The 25,726-nt window shown below is 48.8% G+C and overlaps 1 pseudogene; it reads left to right on the top strand.

Annotated features, from left to right (window-relative positions):
* Positions 1-2,412: 2,412 nt before the first annotated feature.
* Positions 2,413-25,726, top strand: part of LOC141271516 (ras-related protein Rab-5C-like) — a 56,308-nt pseudogene continuing 32,994 nt past the window's right edge.

Genomic DNA, 25,726 nt, shown 5'->3' with positions numbered 1-25,726 from the left:
TCTTTACAAATCTCCAAGGACCAAAGCAAAGAAAGACCTTAAATATAACTTTTAATAGATACATTTAAAAGCACCCATATCTATATATATAATCGTCTTATCCCGTCTGTCTGTCTGTCCAGGAAATCCCGTGTCGCTCATTGGTCCGGCCGCTGTCTGTCCAGGAAATCCCGCGTCGCTCATTGGTCCGGCCGCAACCAATCAGCATTATTCGTGCCAAATTTAAACCCCGCTCTGCTGATTGGTCGCGACTGCCGGCCGCGAACAATCAGCGATATTGGCGCCAAATTTAAATACCCTTTTGCTGAGTGGTCGCAGTCGCGACTAATCAGTGATTTTATCACCAAATTTAAACAAGCTCTCCGGTCCTCACTAACACAGGTCGCTGATTGGTCGCGGCCGCCACCCGCGACCAATCACCGATATTGCCGCCAAATTTAAACACCGTTTTGCTGATTGGTCGCGGTAGCCGGCTGCGACCAATCAGCGATTTTGGCGCCAAATTTAAACAACGTTCTGCTGATTGCGCCCGGTTGGCCGCATACATATTCTAGAATACCCGATGCGTTAGAATCGGGCCACCATCTAGTGTATCTATAATAGGCTTCTGAATGATGGTTTATATATCATACTGAATTGTGTATAGATTGGTGCATTTGATATCGCTATCTGTACTAGTGGAACTACATTATATCAACTTCCCTGTTTCCATATAATTGATACATTGAATATTGCCTTTTTTTCCTTCAGCATGTTAGCAGCAACATGACTGTCTGCCTTTCATCATTATTTGATGAACTTTTGTTGTATATGTGTATGTCTGTCTAGGGGTGGATAGGGTCACGGAGGGAGTGCCGATGTGGAGCGGGGGCGACAAACCGATTAGCTAGGGTGTCAACCTCCACTTGCAGGCGGGATATCAGCCCATGTGGGGTCTCTAGGGCAAGCCTGCATGTCAATTATCCTATGTTTATCCCACTACCCATATATTGTACATTTTATGGATTTTGTCTTCATATATTGATATGGGTGGTTTTAAATGTAGCTATTAAAGCTGATATTTTAAGGGGTTTTCTTTGTTTTGCTTTGGTATTTGGTTAACTAATATACCCCATCTGTTCACCTGGCCTTTGGCATATGTTTTTTTTTCTTTACAAATCTCATCACATTATTGTGTCGTCTCTACATTCTTCATTTCTAGAGAACGTTTCCATTGATATTTTATCTTTTGTCATTGTGTTTTTATGGCGAGAACTTGTTATAATAATCATTTCATCATTCTCATCTCTTTCTTCTGTTGTTTTCCAGTTATGTGGTACCCCATATTACATCGCCCCAGAGGTCATCCTGAAAGAAGGCTATGGAAGACCTGTTGACTGGTGGTCAATGGGGATAATCCTACATGAATTTCTCACGGGATCTGTACCATTTGATGGAGATTCTGTAGCTGAGCTTTATGACAGGATTGTCATTGGTAAGTGGAATAATCCGACCATTGCTTTGATCGGTTACATTAGTTTAGGTGTTTACTTTGCTTTAGCTTACAGTCCAGTAAAGAGATTTTATTTTCTGTATAACAGGCGACATAATTTGGGATTGTAATTCCACTCCTACTCCCAATGCGCAGAACCTGATTACTGAGCTGCTCAGAACAAATCCTGCAGATAGACTTGGGACAGGTAAGAGATATAATACTATTAATATTCCTATTAATATTCACCTATCACACTTATCGCTCATGTCCATGAGAATCAACACTTCTCTATCAGCTATTCCATTCCTAGTTCACCACACTATCAATTTCAGTCTTCTTCCTTCATGTTGACTCAGTTATGTCATTAATTCAGATTAAGTTAAACTGTTCAGATATGAAGCAATCTCTGACAATGTCCACATCACTTTTGTTTTCTTGTTTTTTTTTACAGGAGGATCACTTGAGATCAAGAGTCATCCATTCCTGAGTGACTTAGATTTTGTCAACCTTCTAAGTCAGAAGCCGGAGTACATTCCTCAGCTTGCCTCAGATGTGGACACCAGCTTATTTATCGGTAAGTAGAAGAAGACATCATCTAGATTAAGCAGCTGTTTGTCTTGTCTTTCTTAAAATGTAATAATCAGTACCCACTAATATTAGTGATAAATTATGCCTGTTTTATACTAACAATCTCTAATAACACTTCATTACTTTTGTAGATCACTCTGAAATAGACCATTCGGTCTCAGAGGATGAGGAGGGCACCAGTGAGAACAATGAGAGCCTCGACTTCCAAAATTTTACATCATCTTCTGAAAGGCTTTCTAAAGTAAGTATGTGATCAATAAATCCTAAATATGTAAAACAAAAAAGACCTCTAAAAGTAAAAAAAAGTATTTCATATCCATGTTTAGCTCTGTACCATCACTATCAGAACGATGAATGATGAGGACCAGAAGTCTCCTCCAGAGTGTACCCCAGCAACCGATACAAATATTTCAGAAATGTGAGTAGATTATGGTGTCATAACTGGGAGTTACAGGCTGATATGTGTGCACAACACCAAATATAGGACATAAATACCATAATATCAAGTTCAGCCTCAATTATTAGTGGTCATGGTCATTGTGCTTTTGGCTTCAGAAACCACTGGTGATAATAGCCCATAATTGCAGCCATTCACGCGTTATTAGAGCTGCCCATACTGTAGGAGAGATGTAGTATTACATGCCAGCCATTATTGGTAGTTGTTTTTCGTTCTGATCCATAGAAGGTAGATTGGAGCATAAAACCTTCCTCACTATGACTGTCATATGTCCTATTAGACCCTCTAGTCAGTGTTCTTCTAGTGAGTCCACCCCTTTTATTCTGCATTTACTTGTGATTTACATGTTTTTCTTCTTCCTAACAGGCAGAAAGAATCGTTTTCTGAATCTGATAGTGAGAATGCTATAAACAGCTTGCCATCCTCGTCCCCATCATCAGGTATGTATCTGCAGCACCAACATGAGAATTCAAGGCTCAAATATTTGGTTTTTCTGTAATAGGTCTCCTATGTTGCCCAGGTTTCATGGATCCCAATTATAATTTCCATGGGCCCATACTGTATTTCTATTTCCCTAATTTTATCCAGGAATTGTTTTTATGGATTCTGTGAGATACGTTTTAGCATCCAGGAACTTACTTCATCATAAGCAGACATCGTCTCCTATAGTAGAATATCACTCATTAGTGATGCACCACGTGGCGGCACACAGGGCGCTTACTGCTCCATATCAGTTATACATCTAATGCCCCTCAGATTAGGTCATGAACGGTATATAGGACTTATTCTGCCCTATAATAATGTAATGCCAGATTATCAGGACTATAGGGGACAGGACTAGAACAATTCTTCTATATACAGTACACAAAGCAGATCCTATAAGAATATTTCTTTACTGAGTTTTTTTTTACTTTGATCAGAATTTCCAACTGAGGAGGAAAGAAAATCTGAAATGAATCTGAGTATAGACCAACAAAACTCAGAAAATGGGAAAAAGGGGAAAAAGAGACGAGGTAAGTGTGAGAATCATCTCCATGTTGTGTGATGTTAGTGATGAGAATAAGTCATGGGGAGCAGATGTTATCTGTCAGTGATGGGATTGTCACATGTATGATGGCTGACAATGACCCCGGACATCTGTGTGAATAAGATTCCTCTGTTGTCCGGCCGGCCACACTGACCGCACAGTAGTATCATGTAATATGGAGTCCCATCACTTACATTGTATTTATTTCTCTTCTCTTAGGTTCCATCTTCCGCCGGATCTTATCATCCTGCCGGCGTGGACTATCCAGGGCAGCTCGTGCATTTTCATGCTGTCACTGTTGCCCAAGTGTCATCTAAAAGACGGAAAAGCTCCGCATCTAGCGGAGTACAGCAGATCCACCATCACTGCTGGACCTGTAAAGAAGGACCTTCACCATCTACCTGTGGCCTTCTGACTGTAACATCTCTACCCGGACTTGTTTCGGTAATGCCTCTGTCACCAGGCTCCGCTGTATCCATACTGCTCGCCTGACTTGGCTTTTTTTACTGATCACCTGGTATCTGACCCGGATTTCTTCCTGACTATGATTTCGTCTACTGATTCTGTCCCTGATTTTGTTCATCCCTTATCCTTCTACCCTATCCTTAATAAAAAAAAAAAAAAATTCTATATTCTATATTTATTGAGATTTTCTTGTATCTATCAAACTTCACTCCGCATTTTGCTAAGCGATAAAACTAGGGGCGTACATAGAAATCATGGGGCCCATAGCAGAAGCTCTAATTGGGCCCCCCCCACATAAATAAATAAATATTTGTCTGTGTCACAGAAGAGCAGATCTCACAACTTTCCAGCCTTTACATAGTAATTTTTCTCCTGCTAAAGTCATAGATCCCTCTTACATTTCCCCATAAAGTATGATGCCAACAAAAGTGCCCCCCAAACACAGTATGATACCCCCATGGTGCATTCCTCCACATTAGCCTCCACATGCACAGTATAATGACCCTACAGTACCCCACTTCAACTCCCAAGGCAAAGTATGGTGACACCAACACAGTATGATCCCCCAACTGTGACCCCCACAGAGCCCTCCATACACTATAATGGGCTTACATACAGTATAATGGTCTGCACTAGCCCTCCAAACAGTATAATGACCCCCCACATAGCCCTCAAAAGATTACAATGGCCCCACATAGCCTTCCATATAGTATAATACGCCACTGATAATCCTCCATATAGTATAATGCGCCCCCATAATCCTCCATATAGTATAATGCGCCCCCCCCATAATCCTCCATATTGTATAATGAACTCTCCATGGTCCTCCATAGAATATAATTCACTCCCCACAGTCCTCCATACGGTATATTACACACCCCATAGGGTAAAATGCAGCCCCCATATAGTATAATGCACCCCACAGTCCTGCAGTATTATGGGCACCACATACTCACTGATTATTAAAATACCGTATATTTTAAATAAGCCGAACCGAGTATAAGCTGAGGCCCCTAATTTTACTACAAAAAAACTGGAGAAACGTATTTGACTCGCCCCCTGGGCCGTGGGGCACCCGGAACGGGCTTCTGTGCGATGCTGGGGGTAGTAGTGGCAACCCGATCCCGTGGCTCAGGGTGGTCAGACCAAATGCTGTGGCAGTCTATTTATAGATTTGGGAATGTCCGACTACGCCACCCGTGGGTTGCGGTCAGGGATAACAGCCGCTGCAAGGCAGACCACTGAGGCTGGTGTTGGTGTGCAGCACAGGGATAGGATAACTCCCCACGGGAAGAGTGTAGCCTTAGGGCAGTGTAGGTGAATGCTGGGGGTGATAGTGCAGGCTGCAATAGTAAGAGTTCAGAGTCCGCTTCAAACAGTCCAGGGTCTTTATTGCAGATGTTATTACTGACCCAACAGGAGTACCGGTTAGGAGTGGGCCTGGGTATCTGAGAGCATTCGGGCGAGCCCCACTGGTCAGGGTGAGTGTGTAGGCCTACCGTTCTCTCTCTATGCTCTTGCTGACTATCCCTCTTTTCGTGGTGTAATAGCCCACGTCCCTGAGCTGGCCGTGTACTTTGCCTGTATGGCTTGCGACTCGGGCCTTGGGTACCTTTGCTTCTCCTTGCTGTACTGGTCCCTCTGTGTGGCGGAGCCTCCAGGCTTCTTAGGCCAAGGGACCTGAAATCCCTCGCGGGTTGGTTCTCTGCTGCTGGGCTTGCAACCCTGACAGCCTCGGACCCCAATGTCCGGTTGTGTGCTTCTCTCAGCCAGGACCGGCTCTCGTCGCCTCTGTCCTTGGCTTGCAGTTTCTCCTCTGCCTCACGGACTCCTCAGCTGCTGCTGACCTGTCCCTCTTCTCTGAGAACCCTTCAGGACACTTCAGAAGTGGGTTCTGGTCTCTCTAACCCTGCCACATTTCCAGCTTTTATAGGGGCAGCCTGATCCTCCTACTGGCCTGGGACAGGAGGTGCTGTATGCTAATGGTCCCTGACCAGGGAACCTCCCTCCTGCTCTCAGACACAGCCTTTAATATTTGTGGCATCCAGGCCTGGGGTGACACATATTATTATTATTATTTATTATTATAGCGCCATTTATTCCATGGCGCTTTACATGTGAAAAAGGGGTATAATACAAGAACAATTACAATAATCTTGAACACAATGTGACAGCGACTGGTACAGGAGGAGCGAGGACCCTGCCCGCGAGGGCTCACAATCTACGAGGGATGGGTGAGGATACAGTAGGTGAGGGTAGAGCTGGTCGTGGAGCGGTGGTTACTGCAGGTTGTAGGCTTGTCGGAAGAGGTGGGTCTTCAGGTTCCTTTTGAAGGTTTCTACGGTAGGCGAGAGTCTGATACGTTGGGGTAGAGAGTTCCAGAGTAGGGGGGAACCACGGGAGAAATCTTGTATGCGATTGTGGGAGGAGGAGATAAGAGGGGAGTAGAGCAGGAGATCTTGTGAGGATCGGAAGCTGCGTGCAGGTATGTAACGGGAGACTAGGTCGGAGATATATGGAGGAGACAGGTTGTGGATGGCTTTGTATGTCATGGTTAGGGTTTTGAACTGGAGTCTCTGAGCAATGGGGAGCCAGTGAAGAGATTGACAGAGAGGAGAGGCCGTGGAATAGCGGGGGGACAGGTTGATTAGTTGAGCAGCAGAGTTTAGGATAGATTGGAGGGGTGCGAGAGTGTTAGATGGGAGGCCACAGAGCAGGAGGTTGCAGTAGTCAAGGCGGGAGATGATGAGGGCGTTCACTAGTGTTTTTGAAGATTCATGGTTTAGGATCCCCCAGGGTTACCCCAAGGCAGCGAGCTTGAGGGACTGGGGAGAGTGGGCAGCCATTGACGTTGATAGATAGGTCAGTTGAGAGGGTTGAATGAGATGGCGGAAAGATGATGAATTCTGTTTTGTCCATGTTAAGTTTTAGAAATCTGGCAGAGAAGAAGGATGAAATAGCAGACAGACATTGTGGGATTTTGGTTAGTAAGGAGGTGATATCGGGTCCAGAGAGGTAGATCTGTGTGTCATCAGCATAGAGGTGATAATGAAAGCCATGAGACTCTATGAGCTGTCCCAGGCCAAAGGTGTAGATGGAGAAGAGTAGGGGTCCTAGAACTGAACCTTGGGGGACACCGACAGATAGGGGGCGAGATGAGGAGGTGGTCTGTGAGTGGGAGACACTGAATGTCCGGTCTGTTAGGTATGAGGAGATCCAAGACAGGGCCAAGTCTGTGATGCCGATAGATGAGAGAGTCTGTAGTAAGAGGGAATGGTCCACTGTGTCAAAGGCAGATGACAGGTCTAGGAGGAGGAGGACAGAGTAGTGTCGCTTAGATTTGGCGGTTAGTAGGTCATTGGTGACTTTAGTCAGTGCAGTTTCAGTAGAATGGTGCGGTCGGAAACCAGATTGTAGGCGGTCAAAGAGGGAGCAGGAGGAGAGATGGGAGGACAGCTCAGAATGGACGTGTTGTTCCAGTAGTTTTGAGGCATAGGGGAGAAGTGATATGGGGCGATAGCTAGACAGAGAGGATGGGTCAAGGGAGGGCTTTTTGAGGATGGGTGTGACTGAGGCATGTTTGAAGCATGAGGGGAAGACACCAGTTGTTAGTGACAGGTTGAAGAGGTGGGCTAGAGCTGGGATGAAGATGGTGGTAAGGTTTGGGATGAGGTGGGACGGGATTGGGTCAAGTTTACAGGTGGTGAGGTGTGATTTGGAGAGTAAGGAGGAAAGTTGATCTTCAGAAATGGTGGAGAATGTAGTTTTGGAGGAGGAGGGTTGAGTAGGTGTGGGGAGGGTCTGTGGGGGCTTTAGGCAAAAGCATTGTTTGATGGTGTCAATCTTCTTCTTGAAGAATGAGGCAAAGTCTTCGGCACTGAGGCACGGAGGAGAGAATTGAAGGTGTTGAATAGATGTTTGGGGTTGTGAGACAGGGAGGATATGAGAGATGTGAAGTATGTTTGTTTTGCTGCAGTGAGTGTGGACTTGAAGGTAGTGAGGGACTGTTTGAATGCGATGAAGTGCTCATGGGAGTGGGACCTTTTCCATCTACGCTCAGCAACCCTGGAGGCCCGTTGCAGTTACATTGAAATTGAACTCTAGATACTCCTGCACCATTCTCTCCAGTCGTTCACCACGTGTCAGACTTGCTGCTGCAAGAACTGGTGCAAAAAATGTGTGAAAGGACTCCGAGAAATTGCTTCTGCCACTTACTCTGCTGCTGCTAATGTTTTGGCGTTGACGAACTGACGAGCTGGAGGTTGAAAGACTACAGCTGCAATGCACACTGTGTGCCTCACTGTTATCTTGGGGAAAACCTCTATTAAGGTTGCTTAAAAGCTTGTTTCGATACTCAAACATAAGCGGGTCCCCTTCCAGGGCAGGAAGCATCTGGCAAAATTGACTCTTATAACGTGGATCTAACAGAGTGGCAACCCAATAATCAGCATTATTTTGAATCCTAACTACACGGGGATCATGTTGCAGATAGTGCATCAAGAAGGCACTCATATGTCGGGCTACATAGTTACATAGTTTATAAGGCCGAAAAAAGACAAGCGTCCATCCAGTTCAGCCTATTTCTTGTGCACTGCAGCTATTCCGCAGCGTTGATCCAGGGGAAGGCAAAATAAAACGATGCGGTATAGGCCAATTTACATCATTGAGGAAAAATTCACTTCCCGACTACAATCTGGCAGTCAGATTAAATCCCTGGATTAATTAACTATCACTAAGCATAAGATGTAATTTTATTGTTCTCAAGAAAGGCATCCAGGCCTCTCTTGAACTCATTAAGTGAGTTGGACATCACCACTTCCTCTCCCAGAGAGTTCCAGAGTCTCACGGCTCTGACCGTAAAGAATCCCCTTCTATGCTGGTGCAGGAACCTCCTTTCCTCCAGACGCATAGTGTGCCCCCTCGTCTTTGTCACCATCCTTGGTATAAACAGGTCATGGGAGAGATCTCTGTACTGCCCCCTGATGTATTTATACATGTTTATGAGGTCTCCCCTAAGCCTTCTCTTTTCCAACGTAAATAGGCCTAATTTTGACAACCTCTCTGGGTATTCTAGTCCCTCCATTCCCTTTATTACCTTAGTCGCCCTCCTTTGTACCCTCTCTAGCTCCAATATGTCTTTCCTGAGCACCGGAGCCCAGAACTGTGCACAATATTCTAAGTGCAGCCTTACCAGCGCTTTATACAGAGGAAGAACAATGTTCTCATCATATGCCCCTATTCCTCTTCTGATGCATGCCATGACTCTATTTGCCTTCGCAGCTGCTGCCTGACACTGGGCACTCCAATTTAATTTGCTGTTAACCAAGACGCCCAGGTCCTTCTCCATGTCAGATTTCCACAACGGTTTCCCATTTAATATGTATGGGTGACTGCTGTTTTTCTTTCCCATGTGCATGACCTTACATTTATCGGCATTGAACCCCATTTGCCATTTTTCGGCCCAACTCCCCAATTTATCTAAATCCTCCTGTAGCTGTGCCCTATCCTCATCTGTATTAACTACTTTACAAAGTTTAGTATCATCTGCAAATATTGCTATTTTACTATGCAACCCTTCCACTAGATCATTAATAAATATATAAAATAATATAGGGCCCAAGACAGACCCTTGAGGCACCCCGCTAGTAACCCTGACCTCACCCTGAGCTTACTCCATTGATAACCACCCTCTGCTTTCTATCACTCAGCCAGCTATTTACCCACTTGCACACATTATCCTCCAGACCAAGCATTCTCATTTTATATACCAACCTTTTGTGTGGCACGGTATCAAACGCTTTGGAGAAGTCAAGGTGTACAACATCCACTGACTCTCCCCGGTTCAGCTGTGAGCTCACCTCCTCGTAGAAGGCGATCAGGTTTGTTTGGCAGGAGCGATCCCTCATGAATCCATGTTGATATGGAGTTAGACAGTTATTATCATTAAGATATTCTACAATAGCATCTCTAAGAAATCCTTCAAACAATTTACCCACAACAGACGTTAAGCTTACTGGTCTATAGTTCCCAGGGTCACTTTTAGACCCCTTTTTGAATATTGGTACCACATTTGCTTGGCGCCAGTCTAGTGGGACAGTCCCTGTCCATAAAGAGTGCTTGAATATAAGATACAGCGGTCTGTCTATCACATTACTTAATTCTTTTAGTACCCAAGGGTGTATGTCATCTGGGCCAGGTGACTTGTCTATTTTGATATTATTTAGGCGTTTCTGAACTTCCTCCTGGGTTAGGTGGGTGATATTTAGCGGAGGGTTTACTTTATCACTCTGCATTTCCTCCGATAAATTGTTTTCTTTTGTGAAAACAGTGGAGAAGAAGCTATTGAGTAGGTGTGCTTTACCCTCATCGCCCTCTATGATTTTACCCAGGTTATTTTTCAATGGGCCAACTCCATCAGTTTTAATCCTTTTACTGTTTATATAGTTAAAGAACAGTTTGGGATTCGTTTTACTTTCCTTGGCAATTAGTCTCTCGGTCTCCTCTTTTGCTATTCTTATTTGTTTCTTACAGATTTTGTTTTTTTCCCTATAAGATATTAGCGCTTCCTCGCTGCCTTCTTGTTTAAGTTTACTGAAAGCCCTTTTTTTGTTTTTAATTGCCCTATTGACTTCCTTATTTAGCCACATTGGCTTCCTCCTATTCCTAGCCCTTTTATTCCCATAAGGTATGTACCTTCTACAGTGACTATGTAGGACTGTTTTGAAAATTTCTCATTTTCTATCCGTGCTCCTATTACAGAAGATACTATCCCAGTCTATAAGGTGAAGGGCATCTCTTAGCTGATCAAACTTTGCCCTCCTGAAGTTCAGTGTTTTTGTGACTCCCTTGCTGGGCACCCTACTGAAGCACATGTGGAATTGTATAATGTTGTGGTCACTATTTCCCAGGTGCCCCCCGACCTGCACCCCAGTTATTCTGTCTGGCCTGTTAGTTAATATTAAGTCTAAAAGGGCCGTCCCTCTAGTTGGTTCCTGCACAAGTTGTGACAAATAATTGTCTTTGATAATTGCCAGAAACCTGTTTCCTTTCTGAGATCTACAGCTTTCGGTTTCCCAGTCTATATCGGGGTAGTTGAAGTCCCCCATAATAATCACCTCGTTATTTTTTGCTACTTCGTCTATTTGTCTCATTAATAGACTTTCCGTGGCTTCTGCTATATTTGGTGGTTTATAACAGACCCCTATGATAATTTTATTATTGTTTTTTGCCCCATGTATCTCCATCCATAAGGGCTCGACCTCCTCATTTCCCTCCCATACATCCTCCCGTATTGTAGGCTTTAGACACGTCTTTACATATAGACAGACTCCAGCCCCTTTCCGATTTCTTCGATCCCTTCTAAACAGACTGTAACCCTGTAAGTTAACTGCCCAGTCATAGCTTTCATCTAACCATGTCTCGGTTATTCCCACTATGTCATAGTTACCTGTAGATATTTCTGCTTCCAGTTCATCCGTCTTGTTTGTCAGGCTTCTGGCATTTGCTAGCACGCAGTTTACACGATTTTGTTTTGTTCCAATCTTCTCCCTGTGGATTGTATTAGAAATTTTCTTACCTCCGAAAAACTGGTGGAGCGTGAGTGAGGTGCAGATGTTATGGTGGATTGAGAAACATGTGGTGTGCTAGGTGAAACAAACACAGCAGTCATGCCCGCTTCCGTTACAGCTGACGGGCTGTCACTCAGTCTGACTGGAGTGAGTAAAGAACCGGAGTTTCTGCGATGGGAGACTTGCGTGACAATACTTGGCACGGTAACAGAGGAGGAGGAAGAAGCAGCGGATGCGTTTGATGGGGCAGCTGATGGTTGTTGAGGTGCGCTGGTCCACAATTCTGCGCGGTAAGATTCCCACCGTAAAGAATGTTGTTTGAGAATGTGAACGTTCATGCATGTAGTAGTCAAATTATTGCAGTTTTTCCCTCTACAGAGTTTTTTATGGCAAAGTTTGCAGATACCGTGAGCTGGCTCATCCTTTGCAGTGACAAAAAAGGCCCATGCTAGGCAACCCTTGCTGCCCCTGCGAGCTGCAGACCCGTGACTGCTGCTGGATACAGCCATGGTTGTGGCTAAGGATGCAGTGCTCCTCGTGCTTGCATCACTCCGTGTTTGCGCAGTAGGGCGAAATGTAACCTCCTCATCTTCCTTCTCTACCTCCTCAGATGAGCTACTTGGCTGCGTGACTCTGGGTTCACACCAAGTTGGATCTTCAACCTCGTCATCATCCAATGTGTTATCCCATTTCTCGCCCTCAGAGTGATCCCTCTTCTCTTTTAGTCCTGACAGCACAGTACAGTCCGCATGAGCCTCAGGTATCTGAGTCTCATCGGGATCACCTCCCTCCCCTGTGGTTAACATCTGGTGACGAGGGTCAGGGACCTGCTCAGACCCTACTTCATCCTGTCCCGAATCCAAGCTAAAAAAAATTTGGGCAACAGTGCAGATGCTTTCCTCCCCTTAACTCTGTGACTGTTTGGAGTACATTTCTGATGCCCATGGTGTAGAATGGGTGAAGAGCTACAGACTCGCCCATCTGTGGTTCGCTGCAGTCAGTTGGCCAGTTGTGACGCGGGGGGAAGCATGGGTAATTGGGGTGCAACCTCTGTGGACTGTACTGTGTGTGATGTTGAGGTGGAGGAAGAAGAGGAGAGGCCACTGGAAGCAGAGCTTGCCATCCACTGGAGCACCTGCTCTTTCTGGGCCTTATCAACAAGGTGTATCACTGTGCGGCTGCCAAAGGAAGGGAGTGCAGTAGGCCGTCCACTAACATAAGTTGTCAGTTGTCTTTGGATAGGACCTGTTTGTGTTGGTTCACTAGTGCTTTCACTAACATTACCACGTACCCCACGTACACCTTGAACACCAACCCTATTCCCCTTTCCACCACGCCCTCTCTTTTTCCCACTCATGTTGGCCAGATACAGTGGTAGGAGCACGCAATTAACTAAAGAAAAATACGTTTTTTTTCCTGTGCAATAGCTCAGCACACACCTGAATTTCAGCGACACTAAATGACAAGGTAAGATATGGCCTGCCGTATAACGTTACTAACAGACAAACGAAATTTGTTAGTGTGCATGAGGCCGATAAAACCTACGAGATATTCTCCAAACAATTTCAAACTGAGATGTCCCTTGCTGTATTACTTTAGGAACAGAAGAAATGTTTTTTTGAATGCGGATGAGGCCAGTATGACATATAATATATGCTCCAAAATATTTCAAACTCAAATTTAGCCAGCTGTATCACTTTACTCAGAGCAAAAAATATTTTTGGGTTACTCTGCATAAGCTCTGCATCCAGATGACTTTGACTGCCACTGACGTAGTAGCTGGCTTATGGCACTGTATGACTTTTGGCACAGGAAAAAATATTTTTTGGACTGGGCCTAGTAAGAGATGTTTGGGTTTTTTTACTGTGAAACCAGGACAAGTTCAACGCCACTAAAATAGGATCGGCCTTTTAGCAGACTGGATCAACTTTGCCACAGTAAAAAACCTTTGGTGGACTCTGCCTGCCAACCAAATATATATATATATATAGGTTTGACTCTGCGTACAAGCTGAATTTGACCGCCACTGATGTAGTAGCTGGCTTATAGCACTGTATGACTTTTGGCACAGGAAAAAATATATTTTGGACTGAGTGTAGCAAGAGAAAAAAAATATTTTTTTTACTCTGAAACCACCTAAAGTTCAACTCCACTAAAATAGTATCTGACACTAAAAAAAACTTTAGTGCACACAGCTTTCAATATCACAATAGCAACAGAAAAAAAAAACAGATCTTGTGCTCTGCAATAAGAAGCTCTGCAGACCGTGCAGATCACAATTTCAACCCCACTAAATGAAAAGGTGCACTGCGCTTGCTTGATCACATTAGCAAGTGCAAAAAAAGATTCAAGGTATACTGAGACATGGAGCTCTATACCAGCGGTGCACAGCACTATTGTATGGCATGGGCCCTCTGTTTCTGTCAGAATCTCAGTACTTGCACAAGAACACCAAAAATGTGCTGCACCAGCGGTTGCAGAGGTAGACAGGCCAGGAATTATCTACACTATCTGACTACCAAACAAGAGCCCATCTATCTAGCTAATATCTCTCATTATGACGCGCCCCCTGGGACATATTCCTTTTTGAGGGGAATACCCGGCACCGGATCAGATGGGGGGTTGTAGTCTCCGAGCGGCTGTGACCCGGTCCCGTGCCCAGGGCGTCAAGCTAAGTGTTATGTGGCAGCTTTATAGATGTTACTAAAGTTCTTTTGTGTCGACTACGCCACCCGTTGTGATGCGGTCACTGTGGCCGCCGCTGCTGCAGGGTCCGCTGAGGCTGATGGTGGGTGCGCAGCTTGGTGAGATAACCCCCAACGGGAGGGGTATAGCCTCAGAGGGGACAGGCGCAGAGGATGGGGGCTGTGGTGGTGCGATGCAGCCGGCAATGAAGACAGACTCGGGTTGTGCAGTTAAGGGTGTTTACTTACTGCTGATATTGTACTGGTCACTCCAGCTGCTAGTGACCACCCGAGCCGTGCTGCGTCCACCAGGTCCTGGATCCGGCCAACCCCCAAACAAGTCCAGAGCGTGGCCCTGAGCTCTCCCTCTGTCCTTTCTTCAGCCGTCCCCACCAGTGATTCACCTAGGTCCAGCTCCCTCGGGCCTTCTTTTGGGACACCCTTGGCCCTGGGTTCCCTGACCCTTCATGTGGTGTGCCTTCGGGGTGAATGTGGTGGGTGACCGTGACAGACACTGCCCACGGTCTCCGGTCTCTGGCTGGGGAATGTCTTTGCCCCCACCAGCTTGGGTTCCGGTACCCTCTTGCTGACTCCTCACCCGGTGCTCTAATTTGGGTTCTTGGGTCCCTTCAGTCTTCCCCCTCTGGGTCTTTCTCTGCTCCACTCTCTCTCTCTCCAGGGCTGCTGTTTCCTTCTCTCTCCTCTCCAACTGACTTGTTCTCAGCGTCTGACCCTGATCTAAGTTGGTGCCCTCCTTATATATCCCTCTATGTGTGAGCTCAGGTGACCAGCACCCAATGAGCTCCTAACACTACCCAGACTGCTCCCCCTATCTGCCCCTACACTACATGGGATGTACCACCCCCCTCCCACTCCAGCCAGGAACAGGCTCGGTTGTACCTGCACATTTCTAAGTGGGAGTACCGTCGGCCTGCTCCTCTGGAATGGGATGTATGTAGTGCATGCAGTCTATCTGAGCTCAGTTCCACACTCCTTCCTTACCCGGGAGTGGAATATCACACCTCTGGGTTGAGGTGCAATACCCCTGTAGCAGCCGAATCCTCAGGGTGCTACATTCCCCCCTGGTAAATCACAGCACGTCCTCGGGCTGTAAGACATAAAACACCAAAACATACAAAATTTTTATATGAACATATAAAACATATAAACATTATATATATATAAAACTTTCTTATATAAACATTCTCGTAGACTTCTCTTGTCTCTGGTTCCTCCTCCGGACACTGTGCACCGTGTGTCCGGGAAAAGTGCGACAGTCTCTTAGAAAATCTGGTTTTCTATAAAACCGGTAGGGGGCGCTTTAGGACGCGCAACTATATACAGGGAAAGTTGGAAGTTGGCCGCTCTCAGTCCTCGGCCAGGTAGAGGGAAGGGAATGGCTGCTCACAGTCCTCAGCCTGTAGGATGAAGGGGTTAACGGGTAACAAGTTCACTCATACTGGTCCCAACGGGGACTATATATATATTTAGCAGCAACAGTTTCAGTTTCAGTTCCTTTATACCCCGATTGGGTAACTATTTACATCACTTCTCGGCCGCACTCAACGGCGTCTTCCTCCTGCTCTTTCTTGATATGATGTTTCTTCAGACCCGTCCGGGTCCTCTGACTCCTCCTCCCCGTACCGCAACTCCTCCTCCGTCAAGCGGTGTACGTGGAGGGCGTAAGGTCCTTTGGCACACTTGTGCCGGGTGAAAGTGACCTCGTCTCCGACGTAGAGGTCACGGCCTTTGTGACCTTCCGGCAGGTGGGACTCGACGTCTCTGCGGGTCACAAAAACGTCACCGCGGTTGTTACGGTCCCGAATAAAGCCCCACCCATGCTGCGGGTTGAACTTTATCACTGTCCCGATGGTGCGGGGACAATGCGCTGCACGGGGGTTCCTCCTAGTCCGGCTCTTCTGCTCCGCGCTCTGGATTTGGGCCTGTTGTTCTCTGACCCGCCTCTCCTCCCGTTCTCTCTTAAACTCTGCCAGCTGTTGACGGCAACACTCTGTACGTTCAGCTGCGGCTGCCCGAGTTTCTCCGGTGAACCCCATCAAATCTTCTCCCGTGGGGTCCCACACGAATTGGGCTTCTGCTAGAGGAGGCGAGACCCGAGCCACGGGCTTCGGAGCCGGGATTAGGGGCTCACACAAGGGCCCTAGTCTTTGCTGCCGCTCCAGCTCAGGGTACCCTTCGGGCCAGACGAAGGGCCGCCCGTCCGGCCATGTGAGCTGGCCGAAGAGGTCCTCCCCCAGGTGTGGCACCCTAGGTATTGCGGGCGCGGGCGCGGTGGTGGTGGCGCCCGGGTTGCCCAGGCCTTTCGGCCAGGCCTGGGGCACCTGGAAGGTGAAGGGCACCGTTAGGACGGCGGCGCCCTGGGCTACCTGGCCTTGCGGCCAGGCCGGAGGCTCCGCGGAGGTAGGGGGCGCTGTTGGTGATGCGGCGCCCGGGGGTACTAGGCCTTGCGACCAGGCTGGTGGTATTTCCTGCTTTGTCACGCTCCGGGTCGAGGCGCGTGACGTCACAGGGGTCGCTGCGGCGGCTTCCGGTCGGGGCCTAGTCCATTGCGGTGACGTGGCGGCTACGGGCACAGCAGGGGGACTTTCGGGCTCTGCGACGGGGAGCTGGGGCCAGGTGAGCGGTGTCACGGCTTGGGGTATAGGCGTCCCCTTTACCTGCCTCCATGCGTTCGGCTCCCTCCTCGGCGCCGTCTCCGGCCTTGGGTCCTCCCGCGCCATCCTCAGAGGCGGTCTGCTTCCTCTTCCAGGGTAGCGTGCTCCTCTGCTTGGTCTCTGCGTGCTGAGCCATCTCCCGGCTCCACTCCGCCAGTATCTCCCGCTGTACCCGGGCCATCCTCCGTGCGAGGCCCTCCAGGGCAGTCTGCGCACACTCCCGGTCTCGGGGGAGCTGTGCAAGGATCTCCGCTAGACCTAGCGGGGTTGTGGACTCTAGCAGGCTCCTGACCATCGGGTCGGTGCTGCTCTGCTCTGCTCTCGGCAGGCTCCTGGCCAGCGGGCCGGTGCTGCTCTGCCCTCCTTCCTCGGTCTCTAGCAGACTCCTGGCCAGCGGGCCGGTGCTGTTCTGCTTTCTCTCCATCTCCGGGTGAGCTTTTCTGCTGCTCCTCTCCAGGCTTCCTGCCTCCGGGTGCGCTCGCTCCAGACTGCTCCAAGCGACACCCATCTTTTCTCTTCTCTTTCGTCTCCTCCCACTTAGAGGGCGGTCCCGGGGCAACTCGGTGACTGTCAGCTCCAGGGGTAGTTCTTTCACGCTGACAGACACCTCCAGCATCACAGTCTCTGTTGGTGGGGGCGGTTTCCACTTTTGGCGCCATTTTCTGTCCCGGCCCACGATGGGAGGTGGCCTCTTGCCCTCCTTTGGCACGCCCATAATGGCGTCCGCTGCTCTTCCAAGGCGGGAAATCTGCGGTTTTGGCGGGAAGCGTCGCCCAGTGGCGGGAAACTCTGCAGATGGCGGGAACAAGCTGGAAATGGCGGACAATCGGCGGGAAACGACTGGTGATGGAGTCCGATGGCGTGGACCCTCCGGAGCCGGCGGGAGACTTCTTTCTGAGGTAAACTTGCACTTTTCTTCAGGCACGCAGTACCCGGGTGTTGCGGGCACGTAATCCTGCCGACTACGCCAAAGTTGACGCGCCCCCTGGGACATATTCCTTTTTGAGGGGAATACCCGGCACCGGATCAGATGGGGGGTTGTAGTCTCCGAGCGGCTGTGACCCGGTCCCGTGCCCAGGGCGTCAAGCTAAGTGTTATGTGGCAGCTTTATAGATGTTACTAAAGTTCTTTTGTGTCGACTACGCCACCCGTTGTGATGCGGTCACTGTGGCCGCCGCTGCTGCAGGGTCCGCTGAGGCTGATGGTGGGTGCGCAGCTTGGTGAGATAACCCCCAACGGGAGGGGTATAGCCTCAGAGGGGACAGGCGCAGAGGATGGGGGCTGTGGTGGTGCGATGCAGCCGGCAATGAAGACAGACTCGGGTTGTGCAGTTAAGGGTGTTTACTTACTGCTGATATTGTACTGGTCACTCCAGCTGCTAGTGACCACCCGAGCCGTGCTGCGTCCACCAGGTCCTGGATCCGGCCAACCCCCAAACAAGTCCAGAGCGTGGCCCTGAGCTCTCCCTCTGTCCTTTCTTCAGCCGTCCCCACCAGTGATTCACCTAGGTCCAGCTCCCTCGGGCCTTCTTTTGGGACACCCTTGGCCCTGGGTTCCCTGACCCTTCATGTGGTGTGCCTTCGGGGTGAATGTGGTGGGTGACCGTGACAGACACTGCCCACGGTCTCCGGTCTCTGGCTGGGGAATGTCTTTGCCCCCACCAGCTTGGGTTCCGGTACCCTCTTGCTGACTCCTCACCCGGTGCTCTAATTTGGGTTCTTGGGTCCCTTCAGTCTTCCCCCTCTGGGTCTTTCTCTGCTCCACTCTCTCTCTCTCCAGGGCTGCTGTTTCCTTCTCTCTCCTCTCCAACTGACTTGTTCTCAGCGTCTGACCCTGATCTAAGTTGGTGCCCTCCTTATATATCCCTCTATGTGTGAGCTCAGGTGACCAGCACCCAATGAGCTCCTAACACTACCCAGACTGCTCCCCCTATCTGCCCCTACACTACATGGGATGTACCACCCCCCTCCCACTCCAGCCAGGAACAGGCTCGGTTGTACCTGCACATTTCTAAGTGGGAGTACCGTCGGCCTGCTCCTCTGGAATGGGATGTATGTAGTGCATGCAGTCTATCTGAGCTCAGTTCCACACTCCTTCCTTACCCGGGAGTGGAATATCACACCTCTGGGTTGAGGTGCAATACCCCTGTAGCAGCCGAATCCTCAGGGTGCTACAATTACACAGGAGAACACTGAGCTGCATCTGTCTCCAGCAGTGACATGGATATAATGGCGCTGAGGGAACATGGCCGCTTTTTATATTGAAAGGACATGTGATTTCTGCAGCCAATTGCAGAAGCCCTTATGTCTGGACAGTGTAGATGCTTCCTGCGCTATGATTGGCTGGCCGCGCTTTCCTCAGTTAAAGTTATCGCCCACAGGAAAAACAAAACAGCGCGCCAAACAAATTCGCCGAACAAATTCGCTCAACACTAATTACCACTACATAGCAACCGAATAATACCACATACAAGGAACAAATACCACCACACCATGACCAGACCATATATTACCACTACATAGTGACCGAAAAATACCACATACAAGGAACAAATACCACCACACCACATATTACCACTAGTGATAAGCGAGTATGCCTCATTAACCCTTTCGGCGAGCACCCACGTATTTTGGCGTGCTCGGCATTTCATTCATTGTTGCCACGCCTGCAAGTATCAGGGCTGTTAGACAGCTGTGACACATGCAGAGATAGCCTGGCAAACAGGCTTTTAATTGTCTTTTAACAGTTTCATGTTTTCAATGTGAGCATTCTTCTTTGGTTTTGAACTGCTTGATTTTATGCATACAAGTTTAAAAGAGAAAAAAGTTGCTAATAAATACGGCAGAAGAGGAGTAACGAAAAAATTCTTCAGGAAAAACACCGCCAGCGTCTTCTTGAAGCGTCTCTTGCTCGTCAAACATCTTAAACACATTGTGTGCACATTCTCTTACAGTAAGTCTCCACCAAGCATTCCTGTCTTCTCCATGAGAAAGCTACCGACTTATCTCCGGGAGAACAACGCGATTGGAAGTCTGAACTCGGACATGGGCGATCAACATCTCTCTCGGCTATCAGCTGGCTGGTGCCCCCATACAAATCAGACCGTTGGCCGAACCTGTTAATATCGGCAGATTCAGCCACCTTAACTCTCTTGTGTATGGGTGCCTTCAGGCCCCTTATCTCATTGCACATTAAGACCGGTGCTTTCATGTAGCATCCAGCTTCACTGATTATGAATGTAGTGAGTTAAACGTCTGTTCCCTATTTTCTCAGATCTACTTTGGGATATACAAATCACTTGGATCTTTCATCCCCAGATAATACAGCGAGGGCCGCAATTATAAGCACATTAAATTTACACATGAACAATTAGCTTTCAGCGGCGGTGGAGAATTACTCTGTATTCGGCAGCGTAGTGGCGGCCTTGTGATGGTATTAAATATGTATGATGGGGGGGATCCTCTCAGGCCCCCTCCTGCTTGCATGTTGGAGAATTCCTCCATTCCTATGGACTTGGCGGCAGGAAATGCTCCTTGCAGAGTAAGACGGGAAGGGAGAGTCAGCAGGTTTTCAGTCAATCTTGTTGTGTCAGCTGATTAGTTTAGTAGTACATATCAGTGCCAGGTCACATCACTTTAACCCCTATTGTGCCAGGTGAGATCCTCAAGGAACTGAGATTCTTGTTGAAGGCACTTTTAATTTTAAACCTAGCGTACAGGATGATTCCCAACTACTGAGGGGTCCATATGATCTTTTAATTTTTCTTCACTTTTTATTTTACACATATTAATCCTTAAATGAAATCTATATATATGACACAAAAACTAAAATGAAATAAAATATAACATTTATTAGTAATATAAAATCAAGCACATAAAATCAAATGGAAAAATGCCACAAAAGGGCCAGCCAGAGGGAGGTCAGCAAGACAAAAAATGATACAAAATGTAATACATATGCCACAATATATACTGTAAGATCATAGATCATAATCCTCAGAACTGGATGTTATAATGCATCAATGTGACCAAGTAAATATAAAAATAAATAAATCAATAGATTATAAGGTGTATAGAGATAAATAGTGTAAAGTGCATAGTGCTGAATCCATAACTCTATAAAGACCTGTGTGTTAGTTCACCATATATTATAATAAGGTTCACAATAGTGGCATAGCCAGTGTTATGCCCAAGCTGCCAGAAGAGAATATAGCAGCATCAGTCTGTAGAGCAGTATAGCATAAGTAGATGTATACATATAGGCATATAGCCAGAAATAAATAACATGAATCAATGATGCTGACCCCCAAGTGGCTGGACAGATCCAACGCCAATGGCTTTGCTATCCTCGTCACCCCAGAGCTTGCAATCTACAAGGAAAGAGTTATGACAGCGCAGAGACAGCTGGGTTATTGCAGGTTGTACACATTTCTAATGATGGAGGCTCTGGTTGCGTTACAGGATTTCACAGCTGGGACAAAGTCTGGCCATTGGGAGTAGTAGTGCATTTTAGACTTAGGGAGAAGCACAGGAGAAATCTTGGAGATGGCAATTTGATTAGTTTTAGAAGGTAGAGGAGATGGATACATCTTACAGTTTAGGTAGCAGAGAGGTTTTGTAGGCTTTTCATTCTGCACGGTGTTAGGAGCTGATTGACTTCTCTATAAAATTATACTGTGTGCTCCCTTGTGTGCTTAAGTCTTGTCCCCTGAAGTAACACTGTGCTTTTATGTCTTCAGCTGCTTTCCTTACACAGACAGTATTCCTAGATGATATAACAGTGAAATTTTAGATTTGGAACACAGCCGGGCAGGAGAGGTACCACAGCTTGGCCCCCATGTACTACAGAGGAGACCAGGCGGCCATTGTGGTCTACGATATCAAGTACACAGTATGTATTACATTGACTTGTCTATATACATGTCCTGATAATCTGATAATATATTGGATGTAACATACCTGGCGGCGCCCTTGCATGGTGGTCCATCTCCCACTGTGCAAGAGCGCACACTTGATCTCCAGTCCAGAATGTCTCTCTGGCTTCCCTCCATGCTGTCTGTTTGTGTCTGTTTCTGCTGCTTAAGGGCGGCGCCCGATCACTTCCTGCTTTTTGTACCTGCTGTGGGTCACACCCCTTGTGCGTCCTCAGCCTATTGCTGTCTGTCACCTGGTATATAACCCAGCTGCTCCAATCAATCCCTGCCTGAGCATTGTGTTTCATTCAGTGTGTGCTTGCACTCTGAAGTTGCCAGGTCCCGTTCTGTGTTTCTCTTGTCTGCCTATCCTGGAGGCTGTATTTCCAGGTCTGTCTGAACACGCTCCTAGCCTGTTCCTCCCGCCTTCTAGGGGCCGATTACCTAGACCCGCTCCTGTATCTTGTCTGTCCTGTCTGAACACGCTCCTAGCCTGTTCCTCCCGCCTTCTAGGGGCCGATTACCTAGACCCGCTCCTGTATCTTGTCTGTCCTGTCTGAACTCGCTCCTAGCCTGTTCCTCCCGCCTTCTAGGGGCTGATTACCTAGACCCGCTCCTGTATCTTGTCTGTCCTGTCTGAACACGCTCCTAGCCTGTTCACCCCGCCTTCTAGGGGCCGATTACCTAGACCCGCTCCTGTATCTTGTCTGTCCTGTCTGAACACGCTCCTAGCCTGTTCCACCCGCCTTCTAGGGGCCGATTACCTAGACCCGCTCCTGTATCTTGTCTGTCCTGTCTGAACACGCTCCTAGCCTGTTCCCCCGCCTTCTAGGGGCCGATTACCTAGACCCGCTCCTGTATCTTGTCTGTCCTGTCTGAACACGCTCCTAGCCTGTTCCTCCCGCCTTCTAGGGGCCGATTACCTAGACCCGCTCCTGTATCTCGTCTGTCCTGTCTGAACACGCTCCTTGCCTGTTCGTCCCGCCTCTCTGGGGGCCGTATTCCCAGACCCGCTCCTGTATTCCGCTGCAGTGTCGGTCTCTTCTGTACACTCAGTTCCAGTCTGAACTCTCTCCTATCCTTTACCTGTTTTGCCTCTATGTCCGTTCCTTTCCTTTTTCTGCAGAGTCTGAACTCGTACTTAACTCCTGCTTGTTGTCTCTGTACTCCCGTTTGTGAGTTTGTGGTCCACTCGCTGCTTCACTGCGGGTGCCCTGTGGGTGTCTGGCTCTGCCTTTCCCTTCCTGTCTGTTCCGTGTGAACAGAGCGCTGTCCGTCCTGCTCTGACTCCTTGCTCTCTGCTCCGGCAGCCTTGCTCCGCTCTGACCCTTTTGCTCACTGCTCCGGCAGCCTTGCTCCGCTCTGACCCTTTTGCTCACTGCTCCGGCAGTCTTGCTCTGACTCCTTGCTCACTGCTCCAGGCGGCCTCGTCCTGCTCTGACTCCTTGCTCACTGCTCCGGCAGTCTCGTCCTGCTCTGCTCTTGCTCACCGCTCCAGGCGGTCTCGTTCTGCTCTGCTCTTGCTCACCGCTCCAGGCGGTCTCGTCCTGCTCTGCTCTTGCTCACCGCTCCAGGCGGTCTCGTCCTGCTCTGCTCTTGCTCACCGCTCCAGGCGGTCTCGTCCTGCTCTGCTCTTGCTCACCGCTCCAGGCGGTCTCGTCCTGCTCTGCTCTTGCTCACCGCTCCAGGCGGTCTCGTCCTGCTCTGCTCTTGCTCACCGCTCCAGGCGGTCTCGTCCTGCTCTGCTCTTGCTCACCGCTCCAGGCGGTCTCGCTCACCGCTCCAGGCGGCCTCGTCCTGCCCTGCTCTTGCTCACCGCTCCAGGCGGTCTCGTCCTGCCCTGCTCTTGCTCACCGCTCCGGGCGGTCTCGTCCTGCCCTGCTCTTGCTCACCGCTCCGGGCGGTCTCGTCCTGCCCTGCTCTCGCTCACCTCTCTGGGCGGCCTCACTCTGCTGTGTTTGTCCGCCACATCTGTGGTTCTGTTCCAGAGTCCCAGTGTGTACTGGGTCCTATCCCGCCTGTGTTCCTACCTGCTAGTGCCTTCCTGTCTGCACTCTAGCCGTGCTTGCCTGTACCCCCCTGCCTGCATACCCGCCTGCCTGCATACCAGTCGTGCCTGCCTATTTCCACCAGTCTGTGTGCCAACCTAACCAGTCTGTTCCTGTATTCCCCTGTGTGGGTCAACAGCCGTGTCCGGGGTCTGTCCTGGAGTAGCACCTGGTCCCTCTGCTCGGTTCCTCCTTGGTGCACTGGCGTCGTATGCCGTCGTGCGACCCTGGTCGGATCGGGTGAATACCTAGTTACGCCCCTCCAGGCATTCACTCTCCGGCACGGTCCAGTGGAATCACACGCACACGCCGCTCAGCCCGGGCGTGTGCATTACAGCATGCTCAGGCCATGGTTCCCGTTGAGCCCCACGGCCTTCGCTCTCTGAGACGTTTTCCAGCGAATACATGCATTAAAAATAAATAAATACATTTTTTTTTCTCTAGCTGAGTTCCTGGCTAATTACGCACCCGTCCAGATGGATCTATCTGCTCTCGTTCCTGCGGATCCGCCACGTTACTATGGGGATCCAAGACAAAGTCGTGCATTTGTGGAGCAATGCATGCTACACTTCAAGTTCTACCCTCTATGTTTTCCCACCGATCGGGTTAAGGTGGCATTCATTATGTCTAACCTAGCGGGTGATGCCTTGGAATGGATCAACCCCCTATGGGAAACACAGGATCCTATCGTCCTGGACATAATGGCCTTCCTGGTGGCCTTTCTAATGGTCTTCGATGATCCTAACCCGGAGGCTCCTGCTGAAGCTTCACTTCCCAATATCCCGGAGCAGCCCCGATGGGTAATGTGTGTGGGTAGCGCAATAGTCCTCCAGCCCAATGAGACTACTGCCCACCCAGAATCCTCACAGGGTCACTACGCTCTCCGGAATACTTCTCCCAACCTCAAGAGGCAGTCCAGACGTGCTAGACGTAGAGGCAAGCCGTCACGCCAGTGTCTGTCCTCCCTGAGACCTCCTGACCCCAACCTTGAAGTCCCTACTGAAGCTTCATCTCCCTGTATCCCGGAGAAGCCCCAACGGGTAATGTGCGTGGGTAGTGCACCAGTTCTCCTGCCCGAAGAGACTACTGCCCATCCAGACTCCACACAGGAGAACTTCCTGCACCTGGCATCAGATGCTTCACCCACTTTAACCGGTGTGCATGTCCAAGGATGCTCCGAAGCTGTGATTACCTCAGAGTCTGTGCACCTCTACTACCTGGCGGAGGAACCCCAGTTGCCTCCTGAATCCTCCGGGATACCACTCGATGACAAATGGAGAGAGACTTCTCTACACCTGGTACTCGATACTTTGTCCGCTCCGTCCTGTGAGCCTGACAATGGGTACCCCAAAGTGGTAGATACCCCCGAGTCTCTTCACCCCTCCGACCAGGCGGAGGACCTCCAGTTGTCTCCAGAACCCTTCGGGGTGCTACCTGGTAGCGAAAGGACAGAGACTCTCCTATACTCTGTACCTGATACCTCGCTCGCTTCGTCCAGTGAGTCCAACCTAGTGTACTCTGAAGCAGAGGTTACCCATGAGTCTCTACACCCCTCTGACCAGGCAGAGGACCTCCAGTTGTCTCCAGAACCCTTCGGGGTGCTACCTGGTAGCGAAAGGACAGAGACTCTCCTATACTCTGTACCTGATACCTTGCTCGCTTCGTCCAGTGAGTCCGACCTAGTGTACTCTGAAGCAGATGTTTTCTCCGAGCCTCTGCACTCTTCTGACCCGGCGGAGGACCTCCAGTTGTTTCCTGAATCCTCCGGGGTACCACCAGATAACAAAGAGACCGTGATTTTTCCTCATCCTGTACCTGATAACCCGTC

This window comes from Phyllobates terribilis, unplaced genomic scaffold, assembly GCF_046119375.1.
Source record: "Phyllobates terribilis strain yellow unplaced genomic scaffold, ASM4611937v1 Scaffold_5__5_contigs__length_657084704, whole genome shotgun sequence".
In the NCBI taxonomy this organism is placed as follows: Eukaryota; Metazoa; Chordata; class Amphibia; order Anura; family Dendrobatidae; genus Phyllobates; species Phyllobates terribilis.
The sequence above is the reverse complement of the archived record's forward strand: the minus strand, read 5'-3'. Positions and strand labels throughout refer to the sequence as shown.